The sequence below is a fragment of the Tachypleus tridentatus genome, chromosome 8 (assembly GCF_004210375.1).
Source record: "Tachypleus tridentatus isolate NWPU-2018 chromosome 8, ASM421037v1, whole genome shotgun sequence".
NCBI classification, from domain to species: domain Eukaryota; kingdom Metazoa; phylum Arthropoda; class Merostomata; order Xiphosura; family Limulidae; genus Tachypleus; species Tachypleus tridentatus.
The window spans coordinates 113,092,383-113,113,620 of record NC_134832.1 but is presented as its reverse complement, the minus strand read 5'-3'; the positions used below and the strand labels follow the sequence as shown (position 1 = coordinate 113,113,620).

Below are 21,238 nucleotides of genomic sequence, written 5' to 3'. Positions count from 1 at the left end.
TCTCCAAGTGACTTAAAGCTTATAATGGCACAAATAGTAGTTGGACATGATTAAATGGCAATAAAACAATCAAACTTAATTATAAATAGATGTACAGTATAACAAAGTTAAAGCTACTTTGAATAATCAAATATAGTTTCAATCTACATTTGAGATAATTTTAGAAAGAATATGGTAATTTAGAGGTATTTATATTTTGTCTGGTTATGAGATTAGTCAAATTATATGAAGTTACAGAGATACCAACTATTTCAAATGACTGAGTGTAATGATTGTAGACAGAGCCCTTTATTATTTGCAGCTACTAGGCCTGACCAATGTCTCTAAGCTCTTTATTATTATATTATTATTATAACTATTATTATTTATTACTGCTATAGATTGCTTTTATGACTGTGTTTTGTGTATTTAAACTGTAAACATTGTTAGTAAGTATGCTTGAAATCATTTTGTCATCTTCACAACCCAACATTTGTACAATGGCTGTAGTTTTGGTTCCAGCACAGTCATATTTTTTCGCTATATCAGTCTGGGTACATTTTTCTGAATATATGTCCTGCATGATTGGCTATAGCTAGGGGTAACTGATGACCAATGCCGAATTGCGTTAACATCACTTCTGCATTTATGGTTTCATATTCCGAATTTTTACTCATAACTGTTGTGATCTGCATCGTTTTTGTCTTCGCCTCAGACTTTTGTTGGTCAGATGCCGATTTTGTATGTCTGGAACAATCGTTTATCCCGCCATGCATCACAGAAAAATCAATGTGACAAACTGTACAAAACGCATGACTGTCACTGACTTTTGATGCAATCACCGGATATTTTGCACTATACTCTTTCCTAAATTTTTGATTCACAGTTTTAGTTCTTTTAAATTTACCAGAAACAAGACAATCTGGTGAATGAGACCTCTTTTTTTTATCTTGTGAGTGATCGCATTGGTGTTTCTATGCTGCTTAGAAAACGAGAAGTACCCATTTACGTGAGCACTGATTGGCTGACAAGCACTGATGATGTAATTATGGATTTCACCACGAACCCAGTATGGAGAAGCACCGCACTCAAACTATTGGTAGACGTCAGAGATCCAAAATTTTTTATTATTTCAAGCACAAATATGATTATCGCAAGTAGCCATTTGGACTATGTCTTTTAATTATTATCAAAATTTATTTGTATCTCACTAGAAGTTTTTTTTTCACCCCTTTCAAGCCCTGGGGAAACAAGTTATCATTTTATTGTATAGGCCAATATAATACATAATAATTTGAGAGTTGTAACAATTCGTAATATTTGTCTGTATAGCGTATAGTCGTAATGTATACACCAAAATCGTAATGGTTGGCATCTCTGCAGTTAGAGTAACGAAAATTCCAGATAAAGTATAACATCTCACTGAAATGTATTTAGGAGGTTTAAGAGATTATACAAAGAAATCTGATACTTCCTAGGCAAAGAAAATATTTTTAATCATAACATGAAAATCACTTTGCACATGGACGAGTCAAGACAAATTCTTTATATTAAAAATACTTCACTAAAAATATCGAAAAGACTGCTAAATTTCATATATTTTTAAAAGTAAACCTTACAACATAAACTATATAATCAACACATTTCAGTTTATACTTTATTCTACAGATTACAGTAGTTATCACTCCTAGCTATAAATCATAAAATAAACACAACAAAAACTGAAAATGTTCATTAGTGAATCTGGACCTCACCTCCAAAAATGCCATCACCATTACCTTTTCAGACCAGATAACAATATTTTTGCAGCAATACCCTTGGTCAAAATAATTTATATCTAACAAATATAGTTTATTTTCAATAAATTATATATTAAATAATTTATATAGTTGTTTGACAAGAAACTAAAAATATTATTCAGTAAATAAAGAGTAAAATCATCATAAAATATTGCAATTACATATTGTACTCACTAAACCTAACTAACCTGATGTTTTCTTATCGTAACAAAATTTCCATTGTTCCTAGACAGAAAGTAGTTTCATGAATAAAAAGATCATCTAAACTAAATAAAGTTTCAGTACTGTGGATTATTTTAAATTATTTAAAACATTCCCATTGAATGTTTTTGGTCATTGCTACAAGAGCTCTGACTAGCAAATTTCTCACAAAAGCCCTAACTACTACTTAAGCCACTTTATTTATTCTACAATAATGTGCATACCATATATTCCTGATATCAGCAGAAAAATAACCAACATTTGGCAAAAATTAGTAACAAAATATGACATTTCATTTAATATCATTAAAAAAAAAAGGCAAAAACTAAAGTCTTTATTGAATAAAAATTACACTGACAAACTCCACACCAACATTATTTATAACATACAATGTGATAACTGCCATGACTTCTATATTGAAGAAACAAGTAGAAAAATGGAAACCAGATTAAAAGAACACAAAAAGTCACCTTCACATGTTTTCGAACACTGCAAATCAAATAAACACAACATAGCCATAGAAAACACCCAAATACTAAATAAAGAAACAAACGAAAATCAGGAGCAAAACATTTTTAATTATGTTGAACTTAATAACATATTAGAAACATAAACGCAATTAAGTACGTTATTTTCAGTAAACAGTTAACTGTCTACTTCTCAGAATTCCTATGTGATGAAGCAAAACCAAAATTATATTTGTGCATACTCACCAGGTCCCTGTCACAATCAGCAAAAACTTTTCAGGAAGCAAAACTTTTCAAAAAAAAATTGTTGGGCAGTGCTACTTTATGTTAAAAATCTATTTTGGACTCTCACTATGTCTGTTCATGATCTATCTAATAAAATTAATTTTTGATAATAGACCTGGTTTCCACTTCAGACAGCTATCGTAAGCCTACTTTTCATTTTAACGCACTTCAGTCTACTTGCATGCTTTCTATAACCTATGTAATATACGACGATTATGGTTTTTCAGCTTTCATTTTAATAGTCTGATTGTACAGAAATCTATAAGCATATTGTTTGAAAATTTCCTCGGTATAATTTCATAAGGAAGATCCTTAATACCCGTTTCATTCTTTAGTTGCTTGAAGTATTCGACGGTTGAACGAGAGGTATGATTGAAAGATGTGTCTTAGCGATCCCATACTAAGTTGTTATCGTTCTAGAGCGAATATTGAACTAGTATACATGGATAACTTGTTATAAGACAGTGCACTTCATTTTCATCACTGAGGTATGATATATTTCAGATCTCTTTCTGGATATCTCTGATTGCCAAAGTTGATCTGCATTCCTTTGTTTTCCAATACCACTAAGTACAAGGGAAATTCACAATTTCTATCTGTATATATCTTTATGTTTTGAGTGTCCGAATAGTTTTCGTCAACCAAGGATGCCAAATATCCTTCCAACAAGTAACAACTTTTTGGTAACACAAAATTACCTAGAATCGTCAATAAATGTCAAAATATATTCTTGATAGACTCACTTCCATGGTGATTTTATTTCAGCTGTTATTGTCAAATTCTGACTTACATATGAATCTTAGGATTCATCAGCAAACACACAAATGGTTTTAATAAAAGCGGAACTGAATACCTACATAAATATTTGTACCAGTATATAAATGATAAATGTAGTACTACAGTATAAGATTCCGTATAATCGTACTCTGTAATAAGCGAGAGAAAAAACACTAAAATTTTTAGTTTTAAAAATATGTTATAGAAATAAAAAGAACAATATCAGATGTTAACTTATATACAATATTTTCAAAGGGGTACAATCGTAAAATTTTGTAGACCCACGTATGAGCAACCTCTAATTCAGACACATCCACTTACAAAACGTAGCGTGTCAAAGTTCAGCTACAGGTTGTTAATTAAGAACTTCCATTTCACGTTAGATGTGTGGTTACAGATGTCCACTGTTCAAAATTCGTCTACACCAAAACCCGTCAATACTTCAAAAAGTTACAAAATTTTAAAAAGCAACAAGGCTTACAAATGTTATAAACACTTAACACTGACTCGTAAGTTTATAAAGTTTTCAGTGTTAAAACAAAAAGCCAATGACAGCTTATCACAAAAAATCTAAGACTAATACGTAGACTCATAAACTCTTTCAGTCTCTCTTTCAAAGGACTGCTCAAACTAAACTAAACAACTCAAACTCGCCACTCTTGCTATATTTATATCAGTCTCAAAAGACCTCTTTCGCTCTCCGTCCTGCTTTAATATCTGTTCAATATTTATTTATTTACAACTAGAAGGGCAGAGTTTAGCCAGTACACACTTTCACTCTGAGCCATTTCAGGGTCATCTCCATGTAGGTAATTGTGTTAAATATACTTTCAATTTATTTTATTGTTTTGAAGTCCACACCACACGAACAGTTCCAATTATGATTTTCACATTTTTGAATAATTTTAAATTTCGGCAATATTATTTACATAGAACCAACGAGAGTTAAAGAACTAGACGTCAGAAATATAGATTTCGCCAAGGTAGAAGTTGTCTTCAGCAAAGACAATTTTATTTTTAACGTAGAATGGTTGGCCATTATATTACGTTATGCTCTTTTCTTCTTCATTGGTATTCCGTTCATCTTTTGTATAAGGGAGGGTCAGGTTCATCGTACAACTTTCTTCCCTTTATGGAATCGTATGTTAAATTTTGTTCATTGTCCTTATTTTTAATTGGTATACCCTTTTCGTGCCACATCCAATTTAATTATGTTCGCTGTTTCTTATTATCAATATTTAGATCCTTTGGGGGACCTGAAAGGATCAGATACAATCTTGACCTCTTTCTCCCGCATTTGTGGTGTTATTAATTATTTTATGTTTTGGGTAACTATTACACCTTGAACGTAACACAAAAGAGGGTATTGCTTTCACAAATGTTCATTGATATGAAATAAAAACCCCTGTAAGGGCCATGTACATTAATGTTGTACAGTTCATCATTTACACAGGGTCATACTTGCAACGTAAATAGTCCATTATTTCAATGTTTTTCATACTGTTGGATTATTTTATTTTTATTACCATTAAGACCATTTTAATACACTACATGATGAAACAACAAAATGATGAGTTATAAGGGTCAAGAAATAGGTAGCATATTACTAAACTTATAGTACATATTTGAGGGTGAGAGGTTCATTTCCATCATGTTCCAAATCACAATCTAATGCTCGTAACATTTCGTTTTTAAGTTGGTTTTTTCTTTGTTCGTGAATGATTCGCTTAGAAATCTGTCATGAGTTATTGCATGTTTGCATATGTATGAAGGAACTTCAAGTTTGTTGAGCGGGAAACTTTATATGCGCAAGTAAGTATTGCTTAATTTCATGATCATATCTTGTTGGCACTGATAAATATAAATTGAATTAATATTTTGATTTCAATTTATTTCGATCTTTTTCTCTGAAAGAGTCTCCAATTAATTATTTTACACATTATTATATATTTCGGACAAGTCTACGATTTGTTGTATTACATATGTGTATCACTATTTCAAATAACCGAAAATTTTAATTTACAATATAACTAACTGTTAAAATATATCAAAGTTTCAATATTTGCCAACAAGATTGATACAAGCAATTTTCTTTGTTAACTCAAATATATTTTAATATACAAACAAAAAACAATACAATTTGTAATAACGGTTATTTCTAATAGTTATTATAAATGATAGTTTACATAAGAGATTATGAAAACTTACATACAATACTGAGTCTTATATCTGCTCTAGTACTGAAATTTTGTCGAAGATCTAGGTCCACGACAAGTTGATATCGTCACACCTCGCTTAAGTTAGTTTGGTTCTTGATTGGCCTCACACCCTTACAAGCTGATATATGCTGTTTTGTTATTATAAAGTCAACTAATCTCGAGCTATATGGGAAAATCGCCTTTTATAAAACCGTTTTACCCAAAGTAAATTGAAATGAAACTTTTTAAATATAATATAATTGGGTATAACTTTTTTATGAGAACCTACTTTATGCAAGACAAAGCTGATAGATGAACTCACAAAATGTTAAAAAACGTGAATAATGAAAGAGAATTGTTGAAGGAACAAAAGGAAACGGAAAGTTATATCAACGACTTCATGAAGACGTGATCACGACGAAGATTTTTACATTATACATTATGTCGTAGTCGTTCTCTTGTTATTGAAAAGTCAATTAGTTTAAACATTGATGTTAAACTTAGCATAAACATTATTATAAAATCTAACAACACGACTTATAATTAAGTTACGAGATAACATTGAGCATAAACCTTGACTAAACACATATACAAAATTATTAAATCTTGTTAATATCTTTCATTATGTAGTAAGGTTCAGATAATCCATTGTACAGCTTTGAGTTCAAAAATAAACAATCAACGAAAGTTTAAAATATTATGTATAGTTCAAGACATAAAACCAAACAATAACATTTTAAACAGTATAACGACCCAATTACTTTTAAAATATACAGTTAACTATCACAACAAAACAAAATTTTATATTATATTTTAAAAGACTCACTAAAACTTCCCTTCTACTACGTTCTTTATCAAAAGCATAATTTATTCTAGATTTATTACTGAATTGCAATCGAATTGGTAATTATAACCCACATATTTCAATACTACCTTATTAAATTACGAAAGTTTATTATGGAAATTATTTCATTATACCTACAGGTATATATATTCATTATTATATATTTTTAACTTTATATTTTTTCATAAATCGGTACTGTTAGCCTGTATCCCTTCTGGGAAGCGGTAAGCCTACAGATTTACACCTCTAAAATCAGGGATTCGATTTCCTTTGATGAACATAGCAGATAGCATGTGGTTTTGGTATAAAATATTGCATACGTTCCCATATTGTTACCCTCCTTTTCCTTCCTGTCGTACTTTGTTTTTTTCTTAAGATGAACCTTGCGGCATCTTGTAGTGAAAGTTGTACACTTTTTTCATTCGAACTGGAAACAATCTGGAAGAAAACTTGATTTATTACGAATGAACTCTAATTTTCATTGTAAAATCTAATCATTTTACAAACTTCTTGAAAATTGTATATTAACATATGTGTATTGTTTAATTACGATAATGTAATATCGTTCAAAATTGTCCAATAATTATAACCAACATTTAAGGAAAAAGAAAACAGAAAATTTCACACACTAACAAAATAAAGTGTTCAGTTTCTTGGCAAGGAAGACACGATTCACTTACTTTGTATGAATATTATAGTATTTGCCAACCTTAAGACGAAGTAAATTCTGATGTTATTTTTAGAGTTGGAGTAATAATGTTAGTGGGACTTTCAGAACAATTTATTCGTAATTGTTGTAAAGGATTTCATTTCAAAACCGTTAACGGAAATCTTCAAATAAACGTTTTGATATCAAGATATAGATTTAATTTTTTCATAAGAGCTTTATCAGCAAACTGTTTTCCAAGACAGTTGTCAAAAATTTTGTTTAAAATTAGTGATATTGAACAATGTCTTCTCAGTATAAATGTGTATTTAAACGTACATCCTTGGACTTTCTTTTTTTAACAAGTCAGATTATTTTGAAAACCGAACTTCTCTAACGTACGAGTGAACCATGAACAGCTCAAAATATAGAAAGCTTATGTCTCAAGTGATCTGTATATGTTTAACGGGAATTTTTCTAAGTTTTTGTGGTAGAGGAAACGTCTGATGCTTCCCGGTATAGCTTAAAGGACATTTTGAATGTTTTATCCACGACAGTGTGGGGAATGATGCCCCTCGTTGAAGAAAGGTTGAAAGAATATTTATAATTCACTTTTCTTCACAAACTAAACAGATAGATGTGTCGTGAAGTCTTGCATCTGTTTCATAAAACACAGATTCTTTTATTGTATATTACTTTTACAATATGTAGATTGGTTATATTTGTTAACACATAAAGAAGCATATTTATCAAAGGATAAGTTTCACTATATAAATTTGAATGTTAAAATAGAGAAGGTTTTCATTTTAACGGCGACTAAGAAAAAATAATTAATAAGGTCTACACAATGAAGAAACCTAAAACCATAAAGATAAAGATAAATTAAAATTAAACTACAGATAAAAGGAAAGGTTGAACGTGTTTAAAACTCGACAACTGATGTAATTTAAAGGTACATTTACGTCACTCGAATAAAAGACGTGTCAACACAACGATGCATCCAGACTGTGCAGATATAAGACTTAGAGACTATATTGAGAGTAATGGGGTGTATTCCATCTGGCCATAGTTTTCAACGAACCAGTTAAGGTTGTATGTGAAGGTGGTAGGCGGACGTCAGGAGTGCGTGCTATGTTTGTAAACTTCTTGTTACAATTTGAAGAGGTTTGTAGTATTAATAACGTATGAACTTAATTTAACACTTTTGTGATTTCTACGTTTATTTGAACTACTATTAAGAAAATAATTAAATAAGATAAGTCGCCAATGTGTATTCAAACAATTTATGTTTGGGTTATTATTTTTATCTCAAATTATATTCACGATTGATTAAAAAGCAAAATTTTGATAAATATTCTTTTCTGAACATAATCCAACATCGTGAACATTACAACGATGAACCTCAGGATTTCAGCCAATCTTGGTATCAGTATACAGTGTAGGACTTGAAATACTGAACGAAGATTTTTGGCTTGGTTTCTATTTCTTACAAAAGCAATGTTTACACGTGGAGACACCATGCACGTCATGGCTTCTTACAACTTTCAAGAAAGTAATAACATTCTAATCAATAGCAAAATACCAGCGGAAAACAAAGACAAACAACTGACCGTCTGGTTAGAATAATCGAGTCAGAATATAAAGGATTTAACCGCAAACATACAACAATAACCTTTCATTTCTAGATTCAAACTGTTTAAATATAATGCAACATATATAGATGGTTATCTAGTTTTACACAAACGAAACCACTAAAGTTAAAATTGAAAACCTCATTATCGACTCGGTCCCGTTAAAAGCACGAGTTCGACAAGGTTCAGTTCTCGGTTCACTACTATGTGCCCTATTTGTAAATTAATATAACATACCATTACCTCAGTAATCTCACCGATGTACGCGGTAACCAACAACTGAGGCTCGAAATGTTGTGAGAATATTTCACCGAAAATAACAACAAAAAAATAACAAAAGTTACTAAGGTGGAGTCGCTTTTGAGTTGGGAGACTGCTGTTGGTATACAATACAGCATACTAGATTACTTTAAAGTTTCTTCGTGATTAGTCTACAGTCAACTAAACGTAATACAAGTTTTAATGCAAAAAAAAAAAATCGTTTAAATAATAATATACTGTTACCGTAGGATTTTGTCAAACAAACCTTCTGACAAATGCTACTGCAGTGTATTATCAATGATAACAGCGGCCTGCATGGTGCTGGTTTGTCTGTTGATATTGGACAACACAACCAATAGTATTTTGAATTCAGACAAATACATAAACTAAACTACTTTCAGAAAGAAGAATAAACAATTATAATTTTATATACTAAAGAAGAAAAAATACCATGATTATTACGTAAACTAATTTCTTTGCGGGTAAGATATCGCTAGACGAATAAAGTTTCGATAGTTATCTCGCTTTCTTCACATGTGTACTTATATATTCTCCGGAGGAAATTTAACTATGGATGAGATTTTGAGCATACAGAACTCTTGGTTCTTTACCCAACTTATTTTGAATTTCTGTAAAGCTACACGAGAACTATATTTGCGTCAACAGTCCATAATTTAGCAGTGAAAGAGTAGTCATCCCCACACACTCCTACTCTTTTTACCAACAAACAGTGAGATTATTTGACAAATTATAGCGCCCTCAACGCAAATAATAACTCTGAACATAGGTACAATTTCTCACTTAATTTAAACGAGAAATTGAATTTTATTGGAAATTTAATATCTTCCGACCTTTCTTACTATTATCTCTCGCATGTCAGTTTCAAATTTCTTTACACCTTTATTCTTCTGCCACTCTTTCACTACGTCATTTTTCACAGCAATTGATTCACCAGTATTGTGACATCACTCTTCGAACCATGCCTCGTACTTTCTCCTATTGTTATATTTTACTGATATTCGGATGTGTTGTGTATATTTAACAGAATTAAGTTGAAGAAACGGTTTATGCTTGAAAAACTGTCTGAAAAGAAAGGTTCTTAGATTTTATTATCATTATATCTAAAGTTTCTTTTTTGTTTCTCAAAATTAATTTGCAATCCAGAAGAAACAATTATTGATCAATTTAAAACAACGTTGACTTGTAGCAATAACCAATAGAAACAACACTGATACGTCATAACGTCAAAAGTAGAACGTTCTCGCACCTAACAACAAGTTTCGTTCAAAAAAAAAAAAAAAAGAATAATGACAGACAATTTCCGCAGTTTTAAAAGTAAAGCTTTTAAAAGGTTTATTAACATCTTCAGATTTGGCAACAGAGTAAAGTAGGTTGTTCTTTTGAGCACCATATCTTATTGTTTTAAAATATTTTGCCAATTAACGTTTAAAATTTGCTTAGTTGGCAGGAATTTCTTTTCATGAAAAGTGGTTTTATGAGTTAAAATGTAATTATTGTAAAGAACAGCTGCTTCATGTAATGTTTCAACTTTCTTTTCATACAAATAAGTTTTGAGATCGTAACTTGTACAGCATTTAAATTCATAAATTAAACATAATTGACTTAAGTTACCAAAACTTAAAATACAACTTTAGATACAACACCTATCAAAACAAACCTCTTTTTCATGGGCGAATTCTATATGAGTTTGACCATAGTGATTGTGATAACCTTCTTGAACCAGATTGTATGCTTTGAGGATAGCTGCTTTAATCTTATCATTATCTGTACAATTTTCTAGAAAGAAAGCAGCATAAGCTTCTTGTACTTTACCAGTCAAAACACACTGTAGGAATAATGACCATTTATCGGAAGGCTATTCCATGATTTAGGCAACTATCTCAAAATGTTGTAAGTATTTATCAACTTCATTTTCATTAAATGATGGTACTTTTATATGTCGAATGAGTTTAGAGTTGTCATTTTGCCTTGGTCAATTGATTAATTGAATCTAAAATCCATTTCTTTTGGCCTAGCCCCCCAGTGGCTCAGCGGTATGTCTGCGGACTTACAATGCTAAAATCCGGGTTTCGATACCCGTGGTGGACAGAGCACAGATAACCCAGTGTGTAGCTTTGTGCTCAATTCAAAACAACAACAACAACATCTTTTGGCCTAATTTCTTTCCTGGCTCTGATATAGCCTTGTTCAGCTCGAAATGTTTACTTTCTCTTTCCACTTAGATACGGGCTTCCTCTTTCTGGGCTTCTTCCTTGCTTAAACTAATGCTGGCTTTTGTTAGCTAGACTCACACCCTTACAAGCTGACTTTTCCGGCGAATATATTTGATGTCCACGTAGAAATAATAAATACCAAAGTAATTCACGGTAGTTGAACGTTTTGTAATGTTAGAAATTTTTTTAACATTCCTGGTCAAATTCTGTAATTGTCCGATTAATAGGCGTTAATCACAATTAAAACTTCCTTGAACTACAACATACTGACTGTAGTTGACTAACAATACTACTCTTCTTTTATCTCTTAGATACTAAGCTACTTTTACATGAATCATGCGAGTTTCTTGAAGTCTCAATAATGATCTAGTGCGTTTTCATAAAAGAAATATTGTTGATTCTTACTCCCACGAGTATTCTACAAAGTCAGAGAACAGTCGGGACTTGCGCGATACACAGTCAAGAATATACGTCAAATGCAAAAGAAAACTATTCTAAAACAAGCGTAGGTATCAAAAATATAACGTTAAATCCATTACACTATATAAAACCGAAAATATTATTTCATTTCACATCCTTTACCTGCAAAACTTGATAAGGCTTAGCAACCAACGGAAAACAGTAAGCAAGTAAAAGGTTCGTTACTAGAAAAAATTGTCCGTATTTTCATGAAAATTCGGTATGCAATTTTATTTACTGTACTTTTTTTAAGAAAACTAAATTTAGAACTTATTTGCAAATAGTTATAATGTATATACATATATATATATATATATAATGTATTATAACTGACAGGTGATTGTACTTTACAAAATGGTGATCTATTAAAACACAACCAAGACAGATCATTTTGTGAAGGTCAAAATCCACGGATTTACAATGCTATAATAAGGGATTCGATTCCCTTCAGTGGATTTAGCAGATAGCCCCATGTGGATTTGCTATAAGAAAACACACACATACATCTAAGAATAGTAAAACTTATCCTGAGTAAGGAAGTCTTGTTATATTTACTGGCAATATGCAAATGTGTGTGAAGATATACTTAATAATTCAAAAATTATAGCATGAAAACTTTTAGAAGCACGAAATGGTTACAAGGTCAGTACCTATGATCGAACTCATGCTAAAAGAGTTAATGAAGTCATAATTATGGGTGATTTAATTTCAAGCATATAGATCGGGAAAGACTAGAATCAATCCGTTAGAGAGAGAGGTTTTTGAAAACTGTTCAAGATAGCTTTATTCCCAAATTAGTTCAGGAACCTTCAAGAAACAATGATACATTAGAGCCATAGATTATTTTTTTACATTTTATGGGTTCGTTATAAGAGTGATAGTCAACCCCTCTGGTAAAAAATTAAAAAAGATTATGGTAGATTGGCTTTACTGTTGAGTATAAGCACAGTCATTGTGTTGTTCAATTAACATAATTTTATGAACGATTACCTTCTGTAATTACATATTTTTGACATTACAGTGCTTTAACATATTCTACATCGCAAAATGAAGTCTTATTTCAGTTTCTGAGTTCTTGGTCTACTCTTTTTCCAGTGAATAGTGGGCCTGGCATGGACAGGTGATTACAGTGCAATCTGACGGTTGGGAGTTCAAATCACCATCCCACCAAACATGCTCGTCGTTTCAACCGTAGAGGGCATTATAATGTTATGGTCAATCCCACTAGTCATTGATTTGATTTGTTTTGAAATCCGCGCACGAGGGCTATCTGCGCTAGCCGTCCCTAATTTAGCAGTGTAAAACTAGAGAGAAGGCAGCTAGTCATCGCCACTCACTGCCAACTCTTGGGCTACTCTTTACCAACGAATAGTGGGATTTACCGTAACATTATAACGCCCCACGGCTGGGAGGGCGAGCATGTTTGGCGCGACGCGGACGCGAACCCCGGATTACGAGTCGCACGCCTTACGCGCTAGGCCATGCCGGGTCAATGTTTATGCAATATATGATGAAGTATTTGTTCTCTTATTCTAATAGACATTTTAACAACATTAAATACACACAAAAAATACAGCACACAGAATGCACACTAATAATTCAAGACTGTATGTTTAGAATTGAACACAAAGCTACATCATGGCCATCACGGGTGTCGAAAACCCGTTTTCTAGTGATGTGAATCCAAAACATACCACTACGCTCTGGGGCAATTCAAGAGAAAAATTGCAGTTTTGTATTAGAAACATAATTTTAAAAAGGCCTAAGTAATTTTTCAGAGTGCGTAAGTTGATTGATTTATTGATTTAGTGTTTTATGGCACAAAGCAGCGAGGCTATCTGCGCCAGACATTCGGTAAAATGTAAAAAAAATAAAAATAAATAAATGTAGTAATAGACATAAATGGAAATGAAGGTAAAACAAAAGTATAAAACCAATGTTGACACCTAGTCTACAATGTTAAGATAGAAGGCAGAGTATAAGAAGTTGTAAGGTATTTACTCTAGCAAAAAGGTAATGATCATAACCCGCCAGGAAGATTAACAGGTAAGTTCAAGAACCACCGTCAATCACCTGAAGTTGGCCTTTCCAGTCCTGGTTCCGGGTTATGTGTCATAGCAGCTATTATCAAAATGTAAAAGAATAAAAGTTTTAAAAGACACTCCGCAAAATCGTAATAATGAGTAGCCAAATGTCCAGTAAAAAGATAAAGTCAAGTAAATGGAGTAAAATTTGTAAAAGTAAATGACGGTAATAACAAAACAGCAATTAAAACAGAAAATGGTGTAAAAACCAATGGTGACATCCAGTCTTCAAAGTTGTAAAATATTTACTCTAGCAAAATGTTAATGATCATAACCCACCAGGAAGACTAACAGGTAAGTTCAAGAACCACCGTCAATCACCTGAAGTTGGCCTTTCCAGTCCTGGTTCCGGGTTATGTGTCATAGCAGCTATTATCAAAATGTAAAAGAATAAAATTTTTAAAAGACACTCCGCAAAATCGTAATAATGAGTAGCCAAATGTCCAGTAAAAAGATAAAAGTCGAGTAAATGGAGTAAAATTTGTAAAAGTAATTGAAGATAAAAGCAAAATGGCAATTAAAACAGAAAATGGCGTAAAAACCAATGTTGACATCCAGTCAACAAAGTTGTAAAGAACTACCTGTAGCAGAATGGTAATGATCGTAACCCGCCAGGAAGACTAACAGGTAAGTATAAAAACCACCGTCAGTCACCTGAAGTTGGTCTTTCCAGTCCTGGTTCCGGGTTATGAGTCAATATGGCCAGTACTAAAAAGTTAAGTAGTAAAAGTGTGAAATGATATGCAGCAAAAGTATAATAACAACTCGCCAGGATGACTAACGAGTAGTTCAAACGGATAGTTCAAACAGGAGCGTTAGTCACCTGAAGTTGGCCTTTCCAGTCCTGGTGTCGAGTTATTTAATGTTCTGGCCATTGTCCAATGTCAAATTGAAGGAGAGAGATTAAAACTGTAAAAGGAACCACAATTAAAAGGTGTAGTGAATAAATATGCAACACTTAAATGAGATTAAAAGGTTAATGGCCATTAAAAATTAAAAACATTATCAAGGTGGACAGAGTCACCATCACCAATAACTCTGTCCAATGTTACAGATTGACCCTGGGAAAAAATATGTTTAAAATATTGCCGTCGTTGAGAATTGTAACGATGGCAAGAAAGTAAAACGTGGCTGATAGTGATTTGAGTGTTACACAAACTACACATTGGTGCATCAGTTCCAGATAAAAGAAAATGATGAGTTAAAAACTGTGACCAATGCGTAGCCTAGTGAGAACAACTTCCTCCTTCCGAACTTTACGGAAGCTAGATGGCCAAAGTCCAATTTTGGGTTTGATTTGAAAAAGTTTGTTGTCACGTTGCTCATTCCAAGTGGACTGCCAGCTGGCACGGAGCCGAGCCTTGAAGACAACACCATAGTCCATGTACGGAATAGGCATAGGAGTGATGGTGCTGAAGCAGACATATTTAGCTGCCATGTCTGCAAGCTCGTTCCCGCGAATACCAACATGGCCTGGTATCCAGAAAAACTGGATTGAAGTAGCTGCTAATGAGAAATGGGCCAGTCGGTTTCGAATATCAGCGAGAATAGGATGTGAGCTAACGTGTAGCGATTCCAAGGCAAGTATAGAACTAAGCGAATCAGTATAAATAGTGCAGTTGGAGTACTGCTCAGCTGCAATATGATCCAGGGCAAGAGATATGGCATACAGTTCAGCAGTGAACACAGAAGCTGTAGAAGGGATTCTGCGCGCAACTACTGACCCATAGCAAACCATAGCAGAGCCCACTGAATTACCTGATTTGGAACCATCTGTATAAATGGGAACTGAATGATTGTTTGAAAGATATTCATTGAATAAAAGACGGTACTTCCAATCTGGAGTATCCGCCTTTTTAGGTGACTGAAAGAAAGGTCACATTTGGGGCTGTAATAAGCCATGGTGGGATGGGCCGACCTGTGGAATCTGCAATGTTATCCAAGGACAGACCCAATTCATCCAATTGCTCCCGGATGCGAAGGCCAAACGGAGCAATGACAGATCGTCTGTTCTGAAAAAGTACTGCCGACCGAGGAAGGAAAACACATTTCCAGGTGGAATGCTTTGGTAAGGAATGAAGTTTCGAAGTATATTGTAAAGATAGTTGCAAACGGCGAAGGTGTAGAGAAGGTTCATGAGATTCAATGTATATACTTTGAACTGGAGAGGTACGGAAAGCCCCAGTGCAGAGTCGAAGTCCTTGGTGATGAATGGGGTCCAGCATCTTTAAGGCTGAGGAGTCTGGCAGAGCCATAGACCATTGATCCATAATCGAGTTTCGATCTAATAAGAGCACGATATACCTTTAACATTGAACAGCGATCTGCCCCCAACTGGTAGAAGAGAGAACACGGAGGATGTTCAGTGCTCTTGTGCATTTGACCCGAAGCTGCTTTAAGTGTGGTATAAAGGTCAGTTTACGATCAAAGATAAGCCCCAAGAACTTGGTCTCCGGGACCACTGGCAGCAAAACTGCACCGATATGAAGTTCAGGATCAGGGTGAATACCCCGTCGACGGCAAAAGTGCAGGCATACAGTTTTGGAGAGAGAGAAATTAAAGCTGTTCGCCAGAGTCCACTTCTGTACACAACTGAGGGCGGTTTGTAGTTGCCGCTCAATATATCTCATGTTTGATGACTGACATGAGATGTGAAAGTCGTCGACATACAGCCCATTCGCAACAGTGAGAGGGAGTTGTTCAGTGATGGCATTTATCTTTATACTGAAGAGTGTAACACTCAATACACAGCCTTGAGGGATTCCAAGTTCCTGTACAAAAGAACGGGAAAGTGTCGAACCCACACGAACTTGGAATCTCCTGTCCATTAAAATTTTTTTTAATAAACATGGGTAGATGGCCACGTAACCCATATGTATGGAGGTCTCGCAAAACGCCATACCTCCATGTTGTGTCGTAAGCCTTCTCTATGTCAAAGAATATTGATACAAGATGTTGGCGGTTGAGAAAGGCTTCTCTGATAGATGTTTCAAGACGAATTAGGTGGTCTGTGGTGGAGTGCTGTCGACGGAACCCACACTGGGTGGGCGAGAGGAGGTTGTTTGATTCAAGGAACCAAACAAGACGAGCATTAACCATCCTTTCTAATGTCTTACAGAGACAGCTCGTCAAAGCAATTGGACGGTAGTTTGAAGGAATCTTGGGATCTTTCCCTGGCTTAGAGAAAGGTAAAATAATAGCCTGGCGCCAGGCATCAGGAAAAACATTCTCCTGCCAGATCCGGTTGAAAACAATCAGAAGGACATCAAGAGAAGCAGGAGATAGATGGTGCAGCATGTCATAATGAATATCATCAGGTCCAACAGACGTACTGGCAGACCGATGAAGGGCCATTTTTAGTTCCACCAGGGTAAAGGGACAATTATAGTCAAAGAAACAGTCAGTTCGAAAGGAAAGAGGTGATCGCTCTGCCCGAGTCTTGATGGCCAGGAAGGTGGAGGAACAAGCAGAAGTGCTAGATACCCGGCAAAAGCTTTCACCTAGAGTGTTAGCGATGTTCCGAACATCAGTCACCTCCTGACCATCAGAGAGTAAGATCGAGAGGGGGATAGAATTGTAGTGTCCATTAACCTTTCGAATCCTGTCCCATATGATCTTGGAACTGGTGGTAGAAGATATACTGGTTGTGAACTTAATCCAAGATTCCTTCTGGCTGTGACGTCTTACCCACCTAGCATGTGCACGGGCCCGTTGGAAAGCAACCCGGTTTGAAAGTGTGGGATATCTACGAAAAGTATCCCAGGCCCGCTTTTGAGCCTTCCGTGCTAAGTGGCAAGCAGGATTCCACCACGGACGAGGATATCGTGGAAAACGTGTCGAGGTTTTAGGAATACACTGAGCAGCTGCATGTGTAATACAGTCAGTTACCGCTGCTACACAGTCGTCTATTGATGGCTGATTTACGATGGCAGGATCAAGTTCTGCGAGAGCAGTGAAAGTGGACCAGTCTGCCTGATCCAGCTTCCACCGGGGCACGCGGGTAGGGTGGCATCGACCACGGCCAGTCTCTCTCAAAAGGATCGGAAAATGATCACTGCCTAGTGGATTACTGTCAACCCTCCATGAAAAATGGGAGAATAATGAAGGGGAGCAAACTGAGAGGTCAATAGCGGTAAAGGACTGAGTAGGTACATGAAAGTAAGTGGAAGAACCAGTATTGAAAAGAGAAAGATTGTGATCAGAGAGCATCCGCTCTACAGATCGGCCCCTCCCATCAATAATAGCACTTCCCCAGAGGGATGATGTCCATTAAAATCCCTAGGATTAGATATGGAGATGGCAATTGTTCAACGAGAGCATCAAGATCTGATTGATCATATGTCTTTCCAGGAACAGGTACAGAGAACAAACAGTGATGGTATGACCCAAGGAAACACGGATGGCTACAGTCTCCAAGGGTGTGTTGAGTGACAAAGACAGGGTGGGCACGTGTTGATCAACCAACAGTGCCACCCCTCCATGTACTCGACCATCACACAACCTGTCATTACTGTACAGAGAAAACTGCCGAATGGAGACAGTATCAGCAGTTTTGAGAAATGTTTCTTGTAAACTGTAAAGAAAGACAAACAGGATGGTAGGAAGCAATCAGCGTTTTGATATCATCCAGATTAGAACGTAAACCTCGACAGTTCCATTGTATCAAGGTGGCCATTTTAAGAACGGGTAGGTGAAGTGGCTGGAGAACCCTTCGGTTTACGACCACGTCTTTTTTCTTTACTTGTCTTTAGTCGGAGGAGGTCTATCAACCTCCATGGATCCTGCTCTGTGTCGGGTGGGCAGGTTTTTGTTATTGGAAGGGGAATCCAGTGACTGAGGACGCGAACGAATAATTGTTTTGTCTCTTGTGGTGGGAGAAAAAGATGTATCAGAAGAAATGCCTGTATTTGAAACTGAAGGACGTGGATCTTGAGGTTTGTTGGAAGGTATGGGAGGAACAGAGATAGGTGTGGAAGTCGATTCATCAACCTTTTTAACCACGGAGGTCAAAAGGCTTTTCATTTGTTTTGAAAACGATTCTCTTGGAGGCACAGAGAGATCTGTCTGCACTCCCACTGTAGTTGTGGAATGAAGTGCAGCAGCATATGTCCGAGATGGAGTTGTGGACAGCAATTTCCGAGCCTCAGGATAACTAATGTTATGTGTCGTTTTCAAACGCTGCACCTCTTTTCCTCCAACCATTTTGGGCAAGAATGAAAGTAAAAGGGGTGAGAACCATTGCAGTTTACGCAATGTGGGTTCATGTCACAGTCATAGGCATCGTGGTCCTTGCCTCCACAACGAGCACATGTCAGGGAACCACGACAGGATGTCTTTGAGTGGCCGAATCTCTGACATTGGAAACATCGAAGAGGGTTTGGTATGTATGGCCGAACCCTGCAATGAGATAACCTGCCTTGATGGTGGCAGGTGCACGTGGTGAAGTAAATGTTAAAACGAGGGTATTTGTTGGCAGTGTAATTCCATCTTTGTGAGTGGAGATGCACCTCACTGCAGAAACTCCTTGAGTGGAGAGACCAGCGAGAATCTCTGGCTCGGGAACGTTCTTCAAATCTCTTTCAACAATAACTCCTCGTGAAGAATTCAAGGTAGCATGGGGTGTAACCTCAATAGGTATATCCCCAATTGCCTTTGAATTCAAGAGGAGTTCACTGTGTTGGGATGTGGATGTTTCAACCAATATGTCACCAGATCGAAGTTTCTTTACTGATTTTGGAGAGCCAGCAAGTCTCTCTAGTCCCTTTTGAGTAAAAAAAGGGGACATTTGCCCTAAAGGTTTTTCCGAAAGAGAATGTAATATAAGAAAATGAGGTACGTGTGTTACTGATGTTGAAGATTGCTGTTCTGACTGTTTTTTTACAATTTTATTTAAATTTTTAGAGGATCCATAGGAAAAGAAAAAATTTCGGTACCCAGTGACCCTACCCACCATGGAGCCCTACAAGGGGACGCACTACAAAGTCACGCAAGGACAATGCAGCAACGCCAGGGTTTCGTGAGCACTATACCCAAACACCAGCATCAGGCACAATGTCCACAACACCCGTTGAGAACTTCCAACACTGGTACTTGGTTGACTCTAGCCCAAGTGGACCAGCCGATTGACCCAAGGGGGGCCACCCAAAGGCCGCCCGTCTACAAGAATTCGAGGCCAAAGTGGTATGTTAGGGTTGGACCCCTCAACCACCAGGATCCTCTCCTCCCCTTCACGGGTCGCCACGCACGGCAAACACGTGGGTGGATGTTTAGATCCCAGAGAAGGTAACCAGATAGAACAGAACCTTCCCTGGGAGGTCCCCTCACCACGTACAGGAATCCACACCGAGGGGAGTGCGTAAGTGTTTTGTCAAATGTTAACCCCCACACCAACTAATTCTGAGTAAATTCAAAGAGTTCTCTCTATATATAAAATAATGTGGTACCTAAATAATATAGGAAGAATTTTTAGATACAAACGATGTAAAAAATCTCAGACAATAGAGACAGTAAATTTCTGATTTCTTCATGTAGAAACTAACATCGAGCTTCGAATGTGAAAGTGAATGAGACTTGGCCAATTGAGGGGTTTTACCACTATGTTAAGCCAGAACCTGTAGAGAAAGTTGTTAAATTTATACATCAGCCCCTAACAACGATGGATGACTGGAATAAAACAATTATCTTAATATAGAGGTTGAATACATTGCATTAAAACTATTTTTGAACCTCACAGTATCGTTACAGTTCAATATTGGAAAAGTTTCTGTTGTAAGACAGCTACGTAAAAAATACACCACTACTGCTTTCCTTAATCAATCTAAGTGTACAAGGATGATGATTCTCCAGCAGTCTCATCTATGAACGATTTGACTGGTATGTCTTTGTTTGGAAAAGCATTATACCCATTTCTTTCTCCAAATGCTTTAGTTATAAAATGGTTGAATGTATGCATTGTGTAAATAGCATGTGTACACGTGACACTTGTCGATTTTCAGATGGACACACTCTGATTACCTTACATACTGTTGTCTGAGACACCAAGATAAGATGGGTTTCACTACTGACACTGATGTTCATGTTTTCTCACCTGTTGCAAGATGCTGCACTTTGTGTACAACGGGTGAGGGGTGTGACATGTTGTAGGTCTCTTTCTGGATGATTTTGACGTTCCAAGATGATCTATACATGTATTTTTTGTTTTCCAATGTCAACATTTTGTGTAGGAAAGGGTTGTTAAATAACCTTTCTAAAAGTGATCATTTTTGGTGGCGTTGTACTACCTACGACACCAAAGAGGTTATAAAAGTCCTATGCCTTTCAATGACTACTTATATCAGCTATGGTTTTCACAACATTTCTTGAACTAATTATTT

General features: G+C 35.6%; 1 protein-coding gene across 10 annotated transcripts in view; it reads right to left on the bottom strand.

Annotated features, from left to right (window-relative positions):
* LOC143223231 (zinc transporter 7-A-like) overlaps positions 1-21,238 on the bottom strand; it is a 93,469-nt gene that overhangs the window by 12,518 nt on the left and 59,713 nt on the right. For 3 of the 10 annotated variants that reach the window (XR_013012778.1, XR_013012774.1, XR_013012770.1), the window contains one exon: positions 6,871-6,988. The gene's annotated coding sequence lies outside the window, so the exon portion shown is untranslated. Of the gene's footprint in view, positions 1-1,966; positions 2,004-2,692; positions 5,573-6,870; positions 6,989-21,238 lie in introns of those variants that run through there. The other 7 variants (XR_013012776.1, XM_076450886.1, XR_013012777.1 and 4 more) reach the window with 6 other exon arrangements.